This window comes from Carlito syrichta, unplaced genomic scaffold, assembly GCF_000164805.1.
Source record: "Carlito syrichta isolate Samal-C Ts95f unplaced genomic scaffold, Tarsius_syrichta-2.0.1 Scaffold309726, whole genome shotgun sequence".
In the NCBI taxonomy this organism is placed as follows: Eukaryota; Metazoa; Chordata; class Mammalia; order Primates; family Tarsiidae; genus Carlito; species Carlito syrichta.
Window position 1 is genome coordinate 530,171 of NW_007253822.1, and position 16,809 is coordinate 546,979.

A 16,809-nucleotide genomic window follows, 5' to 3' on the forward strand; every position below is an offset into this window, starting at 1 on the left:
CATAATATTATAAGAAAGGGATTGGCAGTAGTGGGAAACTGCCGGGGAGGGGGGTGGGATTGGCAGTTGAGGGAAACTGCTAGGGGAGGGAGGGGCACACTTCATCAACAAGGGCACCAGCATAATCAACAGTTGTATACCTAAATCTGAACTGTACCCCACATCTTTAAAATAAAAAAAATTTTTAAACTTGGAAGAAGATATATAGCAACTTTAAATAAATACTACATCATTACAGTTTACCCAAATTCATCTATTTACCATAATTTTTTAAACTGCAATTTATAAACTTTATATTCATAATCATTAAATCATATTTCAAAGCTCCTCTTTTATCTTGAAAACTTGCTTCTTATAAGCATAATAGCAGAGACTATTATTTAAAATCATTTGACCACATTTTTGTAAACAAAAAGCAGAAATAGTTACTAATGTTTTCCTCTTAGACTTTTCTTTCTTTCTTTTTTTTTTTTTTTTTTTGAGACAGGGTCTCTGTCACCCAGGCTGGAGTGCTATGGCCACAATCACAGCTCACCGCAACCTCACATTCCTGAACTCAAGTGATCCTCCTGCCTCAGCCTCCCAAGAAGCTGGGACTACAGAAGTTTGCTCCCATGCACAGGTAATTTTTCTATTTTTTGCAAAGATGAAGTCTTGCTATGTTGCCCAGGCTGGTCTCAAACTCTTGGCTTCAAGTGATCCTCCTGCCTCAGCCTCCCAAAGTGTTGGGATTACAGGCATGAGCCACCACACCCAACTACTCTTAGACATTTTTGACTGTTTATTTGGTTAGATATTCCTGGAATGTACATATGACAGAATGACTTTTTCTGATGAGTGCATTTTTAAATTTTTTTAAGTAGAAGAAACAAGTAGAAAGAAAAACAGTAAACAAGTGAGCTCGCACCAGCTATAAACCTAGTTCTCACTACAGGAAGATCCCACAGTCCTCACAAGCGCTGACCCCAGTTTGGAGACAGAGCTGCTAGGAATTTATGCAGCTGCATTGGCCTGGATTAGGAGCACAGTTGTGCACCCCCACCCCCTTCCCACCTACACCTCTCCTCAACCCCACCCCAACCAACCTGCTGCAGAACAACACCTCTTCTTGAGACCAGAGCTACTTCTGGAGTGCACCTGCTCTGGGGGCCAGTAGCCACTGCCCCTTTCCAGTACTGGGGCTCCATTTTCATTCCATAAAGCCCGCATGGGTGGCTGTACGTCACAACCACAGCTGTGCAGAGCTTCAGCCCAGGATGAACTGTGACTCTAGTCCTGCATTCACAGCTAGAAGAACAGTCTGCTGGACATGCCTGGGAAGAGGCCCATGGCCTCCAAGCAGCTGATATGCTCTCAGGCCAGCGAAGTGGGCACCTGTGTCCCAGGCCTGAGAAACCCAATGGGTGACCCCTGGTGGGCACACCCCACAAGCTAACTGAGCAACCTTGTGCTCACATCCTGAGCTTAAGAAACAGCTTTGTGGGCCACCCCTGGCAGACATATCCTCAGGCTGGCCAAGCAGCTATGTGCTCATGTCCCAGCCTGACAAATAGCCCTGCAAACTACTCCTGGCAGGCACGCCTCCAGGCTGGCAGAGCAACCACATGCCCATGTTCCCAGCCAGAGTAACAGCCCTATGGCCCCAAATCCAGTGAGTCAGACCCTCAAGTTGGCTGACCTACAGTTTATGCATACTTTCTCATCCTGAGAAACTGCCCAGCAAGCCCAACCTTGGCAAAGACACACCACTGTCATCTCTAACTCTCTAAGCTTAGGCTAATGAGAAACTTGGAAATGCCACTAGTGTGCATTATGGTTGAAGAAACTCCATGAAAACAATATTACTGTGTCCACTTAGAACCAGGGTTAATGCACCCCACTGAACCAACATTCCAAGATCCATTTAAATGAATAAGTCTTTTCCTATGAAACGGTGAAAGAAAACAGAATCTTGGGACCCCAGACTCACTATGCTAAAGAGAAAGACAAACTGAGGAAATGAGGCATGCAAAAAACTGCTCTCCTATTCTTCCCAAACAGATAGTTGCAATGATAGTAGCCCACATATCTCCCCAGATGGCCTCCCTCAAAAATTTCTCACAAGGAAATTCCCTGTGGACCATAAAATCTTTCAGAATACATACCCACCCCATGATCTAGCTCTAAAGCAGAGTTCAGTTGGATCTCACCCTGACAATGTCAGTTAACAGTTTACCTTCACAGGTAGAGACAAAGATAAGGACAAGAAATCATCTCTCTAACCATCCCGAGACAAGAGCATAATTGGCTTCTTCCTTTACTGTATATTATCTTTATTATCTCTCATTGAATGTGAGACAAAGGCATAATTGACTGTTCCTCTACTCCTCTTTTCCTATGTAAAATGGAAATTCACTGAGTGATAATCAAAGCCTTGGTAAGAGAGTAACCATTTACCTCATTGCCTACTGTGGGGAGTGAATGAGCGCTGTCGGAACAGCAGGCCTTAAGCAAGGCAAGGCCCCAAGTGAAGGCAAGGTCTTGCTTGGTTGCTCTGCATCCTAGCCAAAGAACAAGGGATGCAGCCTGCTACATGGAACGTCGTCTCAGATGCCCACATGTCCGAGTGCATATAGTACAGATAAAGCCTTAGTTACAACAAGATAACCATGGAACAGCTCGCCATTTAGGTAGCAACAAAATTCCGTGATAACTCCCTCATAGACCTTGAATCCCTTCCAACTTCCTTTGTGCTTGATAATAAAATAAACGTGCTGAGCTAATTCAGGGCCACTTCTCCTCCATCAGAGGAAAGTGTCCCACCTGGCCCCAGCTTTTCTTTATGTCTTTGTGTCTGTGTCTTTCTTAATCTCTTGCCGCTGTCTCTTGGGTCCTTCAAGGCAGTTGCACGGGCCGCAGCAGCCTACATTCCATGATTTTTAAAAAATTTTTTCCTCCTTCTCCTAATCGTTCTTTCCCTGTGAAACACTGAAGTCCTCAAAAGCCTCTTTAGAAAAGGCACAGATCACAGATGTTGCTGTGATTTGAAGTTTCTTTTCCTCAGATGTGTCCTCAACCCTGGTAAAAATAAACCTCTAAATTGATTGAGACATGCCTCAGTCATCCGTGTTTGTTTACAAAACCTACTCCAAACAATTGGAAGAGGCAACTTTTTCAATAGATGTGTAGAAATCAATGTAGGCATGCATCAATCATGGAAAAATAAGAAAAGATGTCACCTGTAAAGGAAAACAATGATTCTCCATAACAGATTTCGATCACAAGGAAATACATAAAATGCCAGAAAAATAATTCAAAATAATGATCATGAGGAAACTTAGTGGTATACAAAAGAATACAGATAGGTAATTCTACAAAAACAGGAAAACAATTCATGATTTGACTGACAAACTCAAAAAAGAGATAGGTATCATTCAAAAATAATCAAACAGAAATGCTAGCACTGTGGAATTCAATGAATGAAATAAAAAATACAGTAGAGAGCTTCAACAACAGACTAGATCAAGCAGAAGAAGGAATTTCTGAATCTGAAGACAGGTCTTTTGAAATAGTCTCAAAAATGGAAAAAGAAAAAAAAAAAGAATGAATGAATGAAGAAGGCCTACAGGATATATAAGACACCATTACATGAACAAATTATTCATATTATGGGAGTTTCAGAAGGAGAAAAGAGGAGAAAAGGTGGGGAAAACATATTTAATAAAATAAAACAATAACAGAAAACTTTTCAAGTCTTGGGAGGGAGAGATGAACATCCAGGACCAAGATGTTCACAGAATCCCAAATAGAGTCAACCCAAATATGTCCTCTCTGAGGCACATTATAGTCAAATTGTCAAAAGTAAAAGACAAGAAAAAATAATTTTAAAGGCAAGAAGAGAAAAGCATCACATCACATATGAGGAGATCTCCATTAGATTAACAGCAGATTTCTCAGCAGAACCCTTACAGGCCAGGAGAAAATGGGATAATATATTCAAAGTTCTGAAAGCAGAAAAAATAGCCAAAGAAAAATATTATATCCAGCAAATATATCCTTCAGAAATGAAGGAGAAATAAAATCCTTTACAGACAAGCAAAAACTAAGGGAATTAATCATCACTAGACTGGGCTTCAAGAAATGCTCAAGGGAGTCATATATGGGAATGAAAAGACAATGACCACCATTATGACAACATGCAGAACAGTAAAACTCACTGATAGAACCAATACAGAAAGGAGAAAAAGAAGGAATCAAATCTTATCACTACAGAAAACCATCCAGCCACAAAAATAAATAAAAGAGGAAGTAAGGAACAAATAGTATAAAAGACAATCAGAAAATAATCAGTTAAATGACAGGATAAGTCCTCACCTATGAATAATACTCTTGAATATAGTTGGATTAAAGTTTTCATTTAAAAGATATAGACTGGCTAAATGAATTAAAAAAAAAAAAAAAAGAGGAAACCATTCACATGCTGCCTACAAGAAATTTGCCTTACCTAAAGACACAAATAACCTGAAAGTGAAAGGACAGAAAAAAAGCATTTCATGCAAATAGATACCAAAAGTGAGCAAGGGTAGCTATACTTATAGCAGACAAAGCAAAGAAAGTTAAAAGCTATAACAAGAGGCAAGGAAAGGAATGTGACAATTATATATGCAGCTAACACTGAAGTACCCAGATACATAATGCAAATGTTATCAGATCTAACTTTTAACATTTTAAACATTTTCTTTATTATCAACATTTGAACATGGAAAAACATAAGTAAATCTAAAGGAAGAGATAGACTCCAATACAATAATAGTTGGAGTCTTCAACACCCCACTCTCAGCATTGGACAGATCATCCAAACAGAAAATCAGCAAAGGAACATTAAATTTAAATTGCACCACAACCAAATGAACCTAATAAATACAGAACATTTCACCCAACAATAGCAAAATACACATTCTTTTCATCAACCTATGGAGCATTCTTCAGAATTGACCATATGTTAAAACACAAAATAAGTCGCAAAAATTTTTAAAAACTGAACTCCTATTAAGTACCTTACCTGACCACAAGTCAATAAAACTAGATATCAATAACAAGATAAACATTCAAAACTATACAAATACATGGCAATTAATATGCTCTTGAATGACCAATGGATAAAGGAAGAAATCAATGAAATTTAAAATGCTTTTGAAACAAATTTAAAGTAAAAACACCACATATCAAAACTTATGGAACACAGCAACAGCAGTATTAAGAGGCAAGTTTATACCAATAAATGCCCACATCAGAAAACTAGAAAGATTCCAAATAAATAGCCTAACAATGACCTTAAAGAACTAGAGAAGCAAGAACAAATCCAAATTCCAAATTAGTAAAAGAAAATAAATAATAAAGACAAGAGCAAAAATAAATGAAGACAAAAAATTACAAAAGATCAATGCAACAAAAGCTGGTTTTAGAAGGGAAAATCAACAATCCATTATTTAGACAAAGAAAAAAAAAGGAAAGACGCACATAAATAAAATCAGAAATTAAAAAGGAGATGTCACTAGTGAATACCACAGAAATACAAAGGATCATTAGAAACTGCTGTGAACAACTATATGTGAATAGATTTGAAAACTTAGAGGAAATGATGAATTCCTGAACACATAAAACCTGTCAAGATTGAACCAAGAAGAAATAGAAAACCTGAACAGACCAATAAAAAGTCACAAAATTGAACAAGTTTTTTGTTTGTTTGTTTGTTTGTTTTAAGTTTTCCAACAAAGAAAAGTCCAGGACTGGATGCGTCCACCATTGAATTTTACAGAACTTTTAAAGACGAATTCTTCTCAAACTGTTTCATAAAATTGAAGCAGAGGCAGTTTTTTCTGATTCTACAGGGCCAGCATAATCCTGATACCCAAACCTGACAAGGACACAACAAAAAAATAAAAGTATAGGCCAAAATCCCTGATAAACATAGATGCAAAAATTTTCAACCAAACACTAGCAAACCAAATCCAACAACACATCAAAAAGATCACACACTGTGGTCAAGTGGGATTTAGTCCCAAAATGCAAGGATGGTTTAACATTTGCAAATCAATGAATGTCATATATTCTATATAGAATGAAGGACAAAAACCACATAGTCATCTTTTGATGTCTTTTGATCTTTTGACATCTTTTGATAAAGATGTCAAAATCCCTTTGTGATGAAAACTCATCATAAATTGGGTATAGAAGAAAGGTACCTCAACAAAATAGAGGCCATGCATGATAAACCACAGTTAACATCTTACTAAATGGGAAAAAAACTGAATGCTTTTTCTCTAAGAACTAAAACAAGACAAGGATGCCCACTCTGACTTTTATTCAACATAGTATTGAAAGTCCCAGTTTGAACTATTAGACAAAGGAAAGAAATAAAAGACATCAAATTGGAAAAGAGGAAGTCAAATTGTACCTGTTTGCAGGTGATATGATCTTATAAAGAAAAACCTAAAGACTCTACCAAAAACCTCTTAGAACTAACAGATTCAGTAAAGTTGCCCAATACAAAATTAATATACATAACTCAGTAGCATTTCTATACATGAACAATAAGCTGACTGAAGAAGAAATCAAGAAGGCAATCTCATTTGCAATAGCTGCAAAAAATAGAATTCCTAGGAATAAATGTAACCAAGGGGATGAAAGACCTCTATAGGAAAACTACAAAACACTGATGAAAGGAATTGAAGAGGGTACAAATGGAAAAACAATTCATTCTCATGGATCAGAAGAATTAAGAATTAATATGGTTAAAATGACAATACTACCCAAAGCAATCTATAAATTCAGTATTATCCCTTTTACAACACCAATGACATTCTTCATAGAAATGGAAAAATATTCTAAAATTTGTATGGAACTATAAAAGACCTCAAATAGCCAAAGCAACCATGAGCAGAAGGAACAAACCTGGAGATATTACGCTACTAGACCTCAAACTATACTACAAGGCTGTAGTAATCAAAACAGCATGGTACTGACACAAAAACAGGCACATAGACCAATGGAATGGAAAGAACCCAGAAATTAGTTTGCATAGGCACAGCCAACTGATTTTTGACAAAGTTGCCAAGAATATTCATTGGTGAAAGGACAGTCTGGTCAATAAATTGGCCTGGGAAAACTGGATGTTCATATGCAGAAGAATGAAACTAGACCCTCACCTCTCATCTCATATAAAAACCAACTCAAAATAAGTCAAAGACCCAATGTAAAACCCAAAATGATAAAATTACTAGACTAACATAGGGAAGGCTTCAGGACATTAGTCTGGGGAAATATCATATGTGTACGTTTGTGTGTGTGTGTGTGTGTGTGTGTGTGTGTGTGTGTGTGTGTACATATGTAGAGGTTTTTTTGTTTGAGTTGGCATCTCACTGTCAACCAAGCTGGAGTGCAATGACATGCTCATAGCCACCACAGCCTTGACCTTCTGGACTCGGGCAATCCTTCCATCTTAGCCTTCCAAGTAGCTGGAACCACAGGTGTGCACCACCATGCCTCGCTAATTTTTTCATTTATTGTAGAGACAAGGTCTTGTCAAGTTGCCCAGGCTGGTCTTGAACTCCTGGACTCAGGCAATCCTTTTGCCTCCACTTCCCAAAGTACTGGGATTACAGGCATGAGCCACCATGCCTGGTCAGAAAATATTTCATAAATAAGACCTCAAAAACATATACGACAAAAGCAAAAATAAACAAAGGGGATTATACCTGACTAAAAATCTGCAAAGCAACGGAAAAATTAACAGAATGAAAAGACAACCTACAGAATGGAAGAAATATTTTCAAACTACTTGTCTTACAGGGGATTCACATCCAGAATATATAAGGAACTCAAATATCTCAACAACAACAAAACACACAAACACTATCATTTTTTAAATGGGCAAATGATCTGAACAGACATTTTTCAAAAGAATACATACAAATGATCAACAAATATATGAAAAATTGCCCAACATCACTTATCAGGGAAATGCAAATCAAAACCACAGTGAGGTATTATCTCACCCTGGTTAAGATGAAAATTTTAAAAAAGATTAAAAATAACACATATTGGCAAGGATGCAGAGAAAAGGTAACTCTTATACATTATTTGTGGGAAGGAAACTAGTACAACCACTGTAGAGAACAGTATGGCGCTTCCTCAAAAAACTACAAATAGAACTACCATATGATTCAGCAATCCCACTACTGGAAATGTATTCAAAGGAAAGGAAACCATTATATCAAAGAGCTATCTGCACCTCCATGTTTATTGTAGCACTGTTCACAATAGCCAAGACATGGAGTCAACATAGGTTTCCAACAACAGAGGAATAGATTTTTAAAATGTGGCATGTATACACAATGATATAATATCTGCTATTAAAAAAGAATGAAATCCTGTTATTCATGGCAACATGGATGGAACTGGAGGACATTGTTATGCGAAATAAGTCAGCAACAGAAAGTTAAACATTGCATGTTCTCACACATATGCTGAAACTTAAAAAATCTTATCTCATAGAAGTAGAACAGAGAATACTAGAAGCTGGGAAGGGTAGGTGAAGGAGTAGGATAGGGAGAGATTTGTTAAAGGATACAAAATTACAGCTAGATAGAGGAATAAGTTCTAGTGTTCTATAGCAATGTAGAATGACTATACTTAACAATAATATGAGGGGGGAGAAAAAAATCCCCAGGAATTTATTTATAAAAAAGTATGTATAATAGCCGGGCTCGGTGGCTCAGCCTGTAATCCCGTGCCTTTGGGAGGCCGAGGTGAGCAGATTGCCTGAGCCCGCGGGTTCGAGACCCACCTGGGCAGGCGAGACCTCATCTCTACAATAAATCAAAAAATTAGCCGGGCGTGGTAGCGCACGCCTGTAATTCCGGCTACTCGGAAGGCTGAGGCGGAAGGATCGCCGGAGCCCAGCAGGTCGAGGCTGTGGTGGCCGGGAGCGGCTGCTGCACTCCAGTCTGGGCGAGAGTGAGACTCCAACTCAAAAAAAAAAAAAAGTATGTATTTATTCTTACTTCAGTCACCTTCAAAATACTCTTTGTTTGATGCAATACACCTATTGGGGCCTGTTTTTCCACTGCTCAAAACAGTTTTTGAACTTGTCAATTTTGATGCCTTTTAGTGCTTCTGCCATTTTTTGTTTCACCCTTTTCACATTGGCAAAATGACTTTGGAGGACTTTTTTTCATCAGGGAAACAAACAAACAAAAATCACTCAGGGGTAAGATCAGGTGAATAGGGAGGGTGGGGCACAGGGGTTATGCCATTTGTGGTCAAAAACTGCTGAACATTCAGCACAGTGTGGGCAGGTGCATTGTCATGGTGGAAGAACCAGTCACCTGTTTGCCACAACTCGGGACATTTCTTTTGCAAACTGTGATTCAGCCTTCTCAAAACTTCCAGATAGAAACTTTGGTTGATTGATCCAGAGGAACAAATTCTGAGTGTATCACAAGGGGCCCATCCTCCAGAAGAGAATTCCAGTTTTGGGGGGGTCATTCCTCCTATAGTATGTAGTTTTAAATAGCTAAGGAGGATATTGAACATTCCCAACATAAAGAAATGATACATGTTTGAGGTAATGGTTATGCTAATTACTCTGATCTGATCACTGTACATTATATTTATTAAAACATCACTATGTATGTCATGAATATATAAAATGTCAATTTTTTAAAAATGTGAAATTTAAAAAGCCAATGAAGTTTACATGAGCTATGTTCAGCCCTGAAACTCTTTATTTGAAGCACTATTACTTGAGTTGTAAATGGAGGCTGCTTTTCTGTGTCAAAATAACTTAAGATTATCCAGGAAAAGAGGAACGTTTCAGCCTTTCTAATGTAATTGCAAATGAAATCTATAATAGTTTATAATTTTAGGAAACAAAGTTGCTTTTTTTTTTGAGTTGGAGTCTCACTCTGTCGCCCAGACTGGAGTGCAGCGGCCGCTCCCGGCCACCGCAGCCTCGACTGCTGGGCTCCGGCGATCATTCCGCCTCAGCCTTCCAAGTAGCCGGAATTACAGGCGTGCGCTACCACGCCCGGCTGATTTTTTGATTTATGGTAGAGATAAGGTCTCGCCGCCCAGGCGGGTCTTGAACCCGCGGGCTCAGGCAATCCTCTTACCTCAGCCTCCCAAAGGCGCGGGATTACAGGCTGAGCCACCGAGCCCGGCTGGAAACAAAGTTTCTTAGCAAGAAAGTAGTAATCACTCAAAATGCGGAATTATTATGACATATCTACAGTGTGTATTTAGATGAACTAGTTTTCTGATCCCTTTGCCACTGGCTTTGACTGTGCTTGCTATTTCAGCCTAATGAATGTCATGGCAGTTTTTAAATTTGAGAAATTTTTAATTGCTTACACTAAGCACTGCATTTTCTAGAGAAGTTTTTTTTCCTTTTGTTTTTATTCAGTTAAATTCACATAAAATTTATCTTATCACCTTTTAAGTTTTTAAAAATTGTAAGTCTGATTATGTCTGACGAAGTTTTTTGGTTTCTAGTCCCAGTCCTGCTTAAAATCCTCCTCCAGTCTCGTATGACACACAGAATGAGAGTCAAGCCCCTTACCATGAGTGCCCTGTCTCTGTGTGAGCCTCTGGCCTCAACTTGTGCTGCTCTTCCCCTTCACATACCATGGCCTCCTTTCTGCTCCTCAAACTCAATCTCCCTCCTAACTGCTCTTTGCAGCTGCTGCTTGGCACACTCTTCTCTTTGCCCTTCACGTGACTGGTTCCTCCTTATTTAGGTCTCCAACTAAATGGTCATCTCCCCGTAAAGGCCTTCCCTGACCATATACCCTAATATCACCATGCCCCTGTCCCCTATAAACACATGCCATATTATTTTTATCAATAGAAATGTTCTCTATGTGAAGTACTGTTTACTTGACTTGTCATTCCCGTTGTGGTCTATAAAATCAAGGGCCAGGGTCCTTTTCCATCTTACTTGGCATGATACTATCGTCCCAGCATCTAGGACAGTGCCTGGGACATAGCATACTCAATGAATAGTTATTTAATGCATGAATAAATACTACTAAGAATCCTCATGAATTGAGAGTATTCTTCATCTCTCTGGGTCTTGATTTCTTCAGCTATTAAAAGAAAGAATTCCTCTGGTGATGATAAACTCAAGCTGAAACTGAATTTAAGATTATCCATGTTATCCAATTGCTTGGGTAGTATTCCTAAGCAACTCAACAAGTAGGAAAAAAAATGAAAATCCTTTTTGAAAAACAAAAAACAAAACAAATCTTCATCAGAATTCTCAAAGACTTTCCATAAAATTCTAAGGGAAAAAAATCAGCTCATTGAAAGACGTTACAAAACATAGGGAAGGTCCCCTCTCTTCTTTGGTGCTGCCTACCGAGGTGGCAGCCATTTCCTACCCGGTATCATGGCTGCCCTCAGACCCCTGGTGAAACCCAAGATCATCAAAAAGAGGACCAAGAAGTTCATCCGGCACCAGTCAGACTGATATGTCAAGATTAAGCGTAACTGGCGGAAACCCAGAGGTATTGACAACAGGGTGCGTAGAAGATTCAAGGGCCAGATCTTGATGCCCAACATTGGTTACGGGAGCAACAAGAAAACCAAGCACATGCTGCCTAGTGGCTTCCGGAAGTTCCTGGTCCACAATGTCAAGGAGCTGGAAGTGCTGCTGATGTGCAACAAATCTTATTGTGCTGAGATTGCACACAATGTTTCCTCCAAGAACCACAAAGCCATTGTAGAAAGAGCAGCCCAGCTGGCCATTAGAGTCACCAATCCTAATGCCAGGCTGCGCTGTGAAGAAAATGAATAGACAGCTCATGTGCATGCTTTGTGTTTAAATAAAACCATAAAAACTGCCCTCTGGCATTTTCCTTGGTAAAAACAAAAACAAAAAACAAAACACAGGGAAACAAGCAACACAAGCAAAGCCAGTAGAATCAACAAACACAGAAATAGTCTTTAGATATCAAATTATCTGACAGAAAATATGATCAATAAGTTAAGAGAAATACAAGAGCAAAATGAAAATTTGTGCAGGAAACAAGAGACTATAAAGAAAGACCAAGCAAAATTGAAATAAAAAACCAAAATAGAATTTGTAGAAATAAAAAATAAAATAACTGACATTAACAACATATTGGATGGGTTTAGAATCAGAATGAACAGAGCTGAAGAGAGAATAATCTGTTAGGTGAAGGCAAAGAAATTACCCAGAATGCAATCCAAAAACACAAAGAGGTGAAAGTACTAAGACAAGGCTGGTTGTAGCAGCTCACATCTGTAATCTGATCACTTTGGGAGGCTGAGGTGAGAGGACTGCTTGAGCACAGGAGCTCAAGACCAACCTGGACAACATAATGAGATCTTGTCTTTACAAAAAATAATACTCGGGAAGCTGAGGTAGAGGGACTGCCTGAAGCCCAGGAGTAAGAGGCTGCAGTGAGCCATGATTGTGCCACTGCACTCCAGTGTGGGCAAGAGAGTGAGACTCTGATTCAGGAGAAAGGAAAAGAAAATATTACAAAACATGGAGGATGATATGGCCTGAATGTTCACTTACCCCCAAGTGGGCCTGTGGGAAGTAATTAGGTAATAAAGGTCGAGTTCACATGAATAGCAATGCCCTAAGAGGGACCCAAAGAGCGTTGTGCTTTTTCCATCCTGTGAAGATACAAGATGTCAGCAATCTGTAACCTCAAAAGAGGGCCATCACCAGAACCTAACCGTGTTGGCAACCTGATCTTGATCTTCTAGACTTCAGAATTGTGAAAAATGTTTGTTGTTTAAACCATCCAGACTATGTAATTTCTTATAGCAGCCTGAACTAAGATTGAGGATAATGTAGGAAGATCTAACAGATATCTTTTGAGAGTTCTAGAAATAGATCATAGATAAATCCTAATTCCAAGCATGGTAAATTAAAAAAAAAAAAAAATCCACACCTAGATATACTGCAGTAAAACTGAAGAATATAAAAAGACAAGTTTAAAAAAATCTACAAAGCATGGGTGGGCATGGTGGCTCACACTTGTAATCCCAGCACTTTCGGGGGATCACTTGAGGTCAGGAGTTCAAGACCAGCCTGAGCAACTTAGCAAGTATCCATCTCTAAAAAAATCAATTTAGAAAAAATTAGCCAGAAAAAAAATCTACAAAATAACCAGAAAGAAAAGATAAATTACCTAAGGAGGAACACCATCAAAATGGTTGCATATTTTTTCATCAGCAATATCAGCAATAGTGAAATCTAGAAGCTAAGGAAATATATTTAGTATTCCTGGGAGAAAATAATTGTCAAATTACAATTCCATAACCAACTATATTGTTCAGTTAGTGGATTAAATAAAATCAATTTTAGATAATAATCCCCACTTCAAACCTGGTTCAGTTTAACTATGAAAACTATGAAAGCTAAGTCTTTCAAAATGAACTTCCAAAGAATATAGTTTAGGAGGAAAAAAAATCCTAGATGGACAGTCTAGGGTACAAGAAAGGATGAGGAGCAAAAGTATTGTGGATAAATCTTTAGAAATGACCATATAAAATAATATTTTAAGTGAATTAGATGCCATATGATCTCACATGTGGAATCTAAAAAAAGTTGATCTCATGCAAATAATGTAGAACAGTGGTTACCAGAGGCTGGAAAATGCAGGGGGAGATGAGGAGAGGTTGATCAACAGGTACAAAGTCACAGTTAGGAGAAATAAGTTATATTATTGCATAGTAGTGTGGCTATAGTTAATAATGTACTGTATACAGAGGGTGCCAAAAAAGTATACACATTTTTAAAAAGAAAAAACTGTGTTAAAATTGTAATACTCAACATACACTGATAACAAAAGATGAATACAAGCACATTTGACTTCTTCAATTATAAGAGGTGCTCAAAATGGTTACCATCAATATCCAGGCACTTCTTGTTACAGCGAACTACTGCAGGATTTGTTGTTGTGAGAGGTTTCCCAGGTCCTCCCTTGTGCACATCACACACGGTACCACACATCTCAAAATTATTATAAATACATGCAATTGCTAGGCATGTTGGAGGTTCCGTTTCATACTCACGCCTCCATTGTCCTTGTACTTCCACAACATTCAAAAATTTCAAGTACCACTTCAAAATGATCTTTTGCCCCTCAAACAACAATCATCCTTCCACTATTTTGTTTGACTGTCCTGCCTATTGCATGGTGATGCTAGCATTTATTTGATCAATGCCAATCTTTTGCACGAACATCATACTACCTTGCTATCATAACTTAACTTCAAAAAGCAATACACAGATAACATCTCTTAAAACGTGTATATATTTTTTTGGCTCCCATGGATATATCAATACAGCTAGAAGAGAGGATTTTGAATGTTCTGATTATTACACAACATATATATGTGTCAAAACATTACACATTTATACAAATAAAAAATGAATTTGAATATAACCAACCAATCCAACTATTCCAGGGCATAAGCAGCTTGCTCCTTTAGACTCTGCACTGCTCATTTCCACACTTCATTTGGAGCTGCTCTTCTGCTTTTTTTGCTCACTTTTCCATGTGTTCTGACCATAGCCTTCTCCTGTGTCAGCCTCCATGGCAAAGACCTTCCTCTGTCTCCTGTACACATAACCTCAGATCCGACTACTATGACCCTGGATTGAAAAAACTGGTAGAATGGGCCTGAATGATTCAGAAATTTTAGAGAAAGAACTGAAAGCTATGTGGCTAATCTATATGGCAAGCAATCCAGTGCCTTAATCTGGGGGCAAATACAAAATGTTGATTGTGTCCTTCTTGCAAGGCACAGAAGGCAGAATACCATTTTGTCTTTAGGAGTCAGCTACTAACTTGCATTAATCTAAATCCTCTGAAAAGCAAATGACAAGAGATGATTAAATGGTCAAGGATTTTATTAGGAGAAACACCTGTGAGAGAAAATGGAAGTAGCTGGGTAAGGCCCTCTAGAGAGGGCCACTAGATGGTCATGCAAGTTTGATCCTGAGTGGAAACAAGAGTGAAGGAGAAATTAGTGGAGGCATCCTAGCTGCCATTTTTTTTTTTTTTTAGTTTTAGAATCGTGGGGTATATGTGAGGATTTGCTACATAAATATATTGTGTAAAGATGAGGTTTGGGCTTCTCATGAGGCTTCTCCTTTCTAGTAGTGGACATGGCACCCAATGAGTGGTCATGTTCCCTATATGCCCCATCCCTTCCTATCTCCTTAAGCAGTACCTATAAGCAGTTCTTGAGTCAAAGTCAGCAGAGGCGTCCTATGACTCCCATCTCTGCAGGACTCAGTTATTTTGATATAACAGGCAAATACCAGCCCCCCCAAAGCAGTGCATCTATATTATAATAAAATGTTTAAGGCAAAAAGTGATTACTAGATTACAAAGAGATACCATATTTAATAATAAAAGATTTGATTGACAAGGAAGATATATCAATTCTAAGCCCAGCTATATGTAATAACATAACATTAAAATATATAAAGCAATTTATTTGTTAGAAGACACTTCTGGTTCTAGACAAGATGGAGCATACACATTTTTCCCTGTTCCTCCCACTAAGTACAGCTAAAAGCTCAGGAAATACTTAAAACAAACATAAGATGATCTTCAGAGCAGAGAGAAAAACAGATTAGATAGGGACCTTGGTACTTGAAGAATATGGCAGTTTCCTTGGTTTTGTTTTCTTTTTGCATTTTATAAATCCCAGACTGAGCACCAAATATATTTTTAACTTAGAAGTGCTAACAGATGTAGACAAAAGAAAAAGAAAAAGGCATGCTTAGTGAGAATAGGGAGAAATATGTATGCTTTATCCCTTGACTAGCAGGAACAAGGCAATGTGCCTTCTCCTCTCCACCAGTGAGGTGTTCTTAGTCTTTTCTGGTCTATCAGTTTTTCCTTGTGTTTCATGACCTTGATAGTTTCAAGGAATATTGGGCAAGTATTTTGTAGAATGTCTGCTACCTATGTTTTAAAAATATCAACTTCCACAGAATAAGCAATAAAGAACACTTGTACAGTAGGTAGCTTTTGGTGTTTAATATTATCTTGCTTATGCTCCAATCCAGTGATTTAGGAAATAATTTTGAAAGCTTGAGGAACATTTAAAATTAATATACTTAATATCTATCACTGGAGGAACAAAAAAATTTTCATTCCATTTCATTAAAAGAGGGAACAATTAAACAGGTGAAGGTTAATTACCTTTTTGTACTGCAAGTGTTTCCATCATATACCACAAATCAAGGAAACAATGGCTTTATAGTTACTATCTATTTCAGGGAATTGAGGCAATGGCATCATCTTTAAAGAAAACTTATACCTCAATCGTTTTCAGCAATTTAAGCAAGTAATCAATGTATATAATTTAAGTAAAATCTAAACAAAAGTCAATTTGAATAAAATTTTACTAGAGGTGTGTGTGTGTGTGTGTGTGTGTGTGTGTGTGTGTGTGTGTGTGTGTTGAAGTCTCACTCTGTCACCCAGGCTGGAGTGCAGTGGCACATTCACAGCCACTCCAGTGACAACCTGCGATCCTTCCACCTCAGCCTTCCAAGTAGCCAGAACTACAGGCACGCGCTACCACACTTGGCTAATTTTTTAAAAAATTTATTGTAGAGATGAGGTCTCATCAAGTTGTCTGGGCTGGTCTTGAACCTGTGGGCTCAGGCAATCCACTCGCCTCAGCGCCCCAAAGTGCTGGGATTACAGGCTGAGCCACCAAGCCCAGTGAAATTATTATTATTATTATTATTTTTTTTTTTGAGTTGGA

The 16,809-nt window shown here is 38.2% G+C and overlaps 1 pseudogene across 1 annotated transcript; it reads left to right on the forward strand.

Annotated features, from left to right (window-relative positions):
- Nucleotides 1–11,428: 11,428 nt before the first annotated feature.
- Nucleotides 11,429–11,878, forward strand: LOC103270099 (annotated as a pseudogene). The gene has a single exon (XR_002482513.1). The product of XR_002482513.1 is annotated as a 60S ribosomal protein L32 pseudogene (transcript).
- The last annotated feature ends 4,931 nt before the right edge of the window (nucleotides 11,879–16,809 follow it).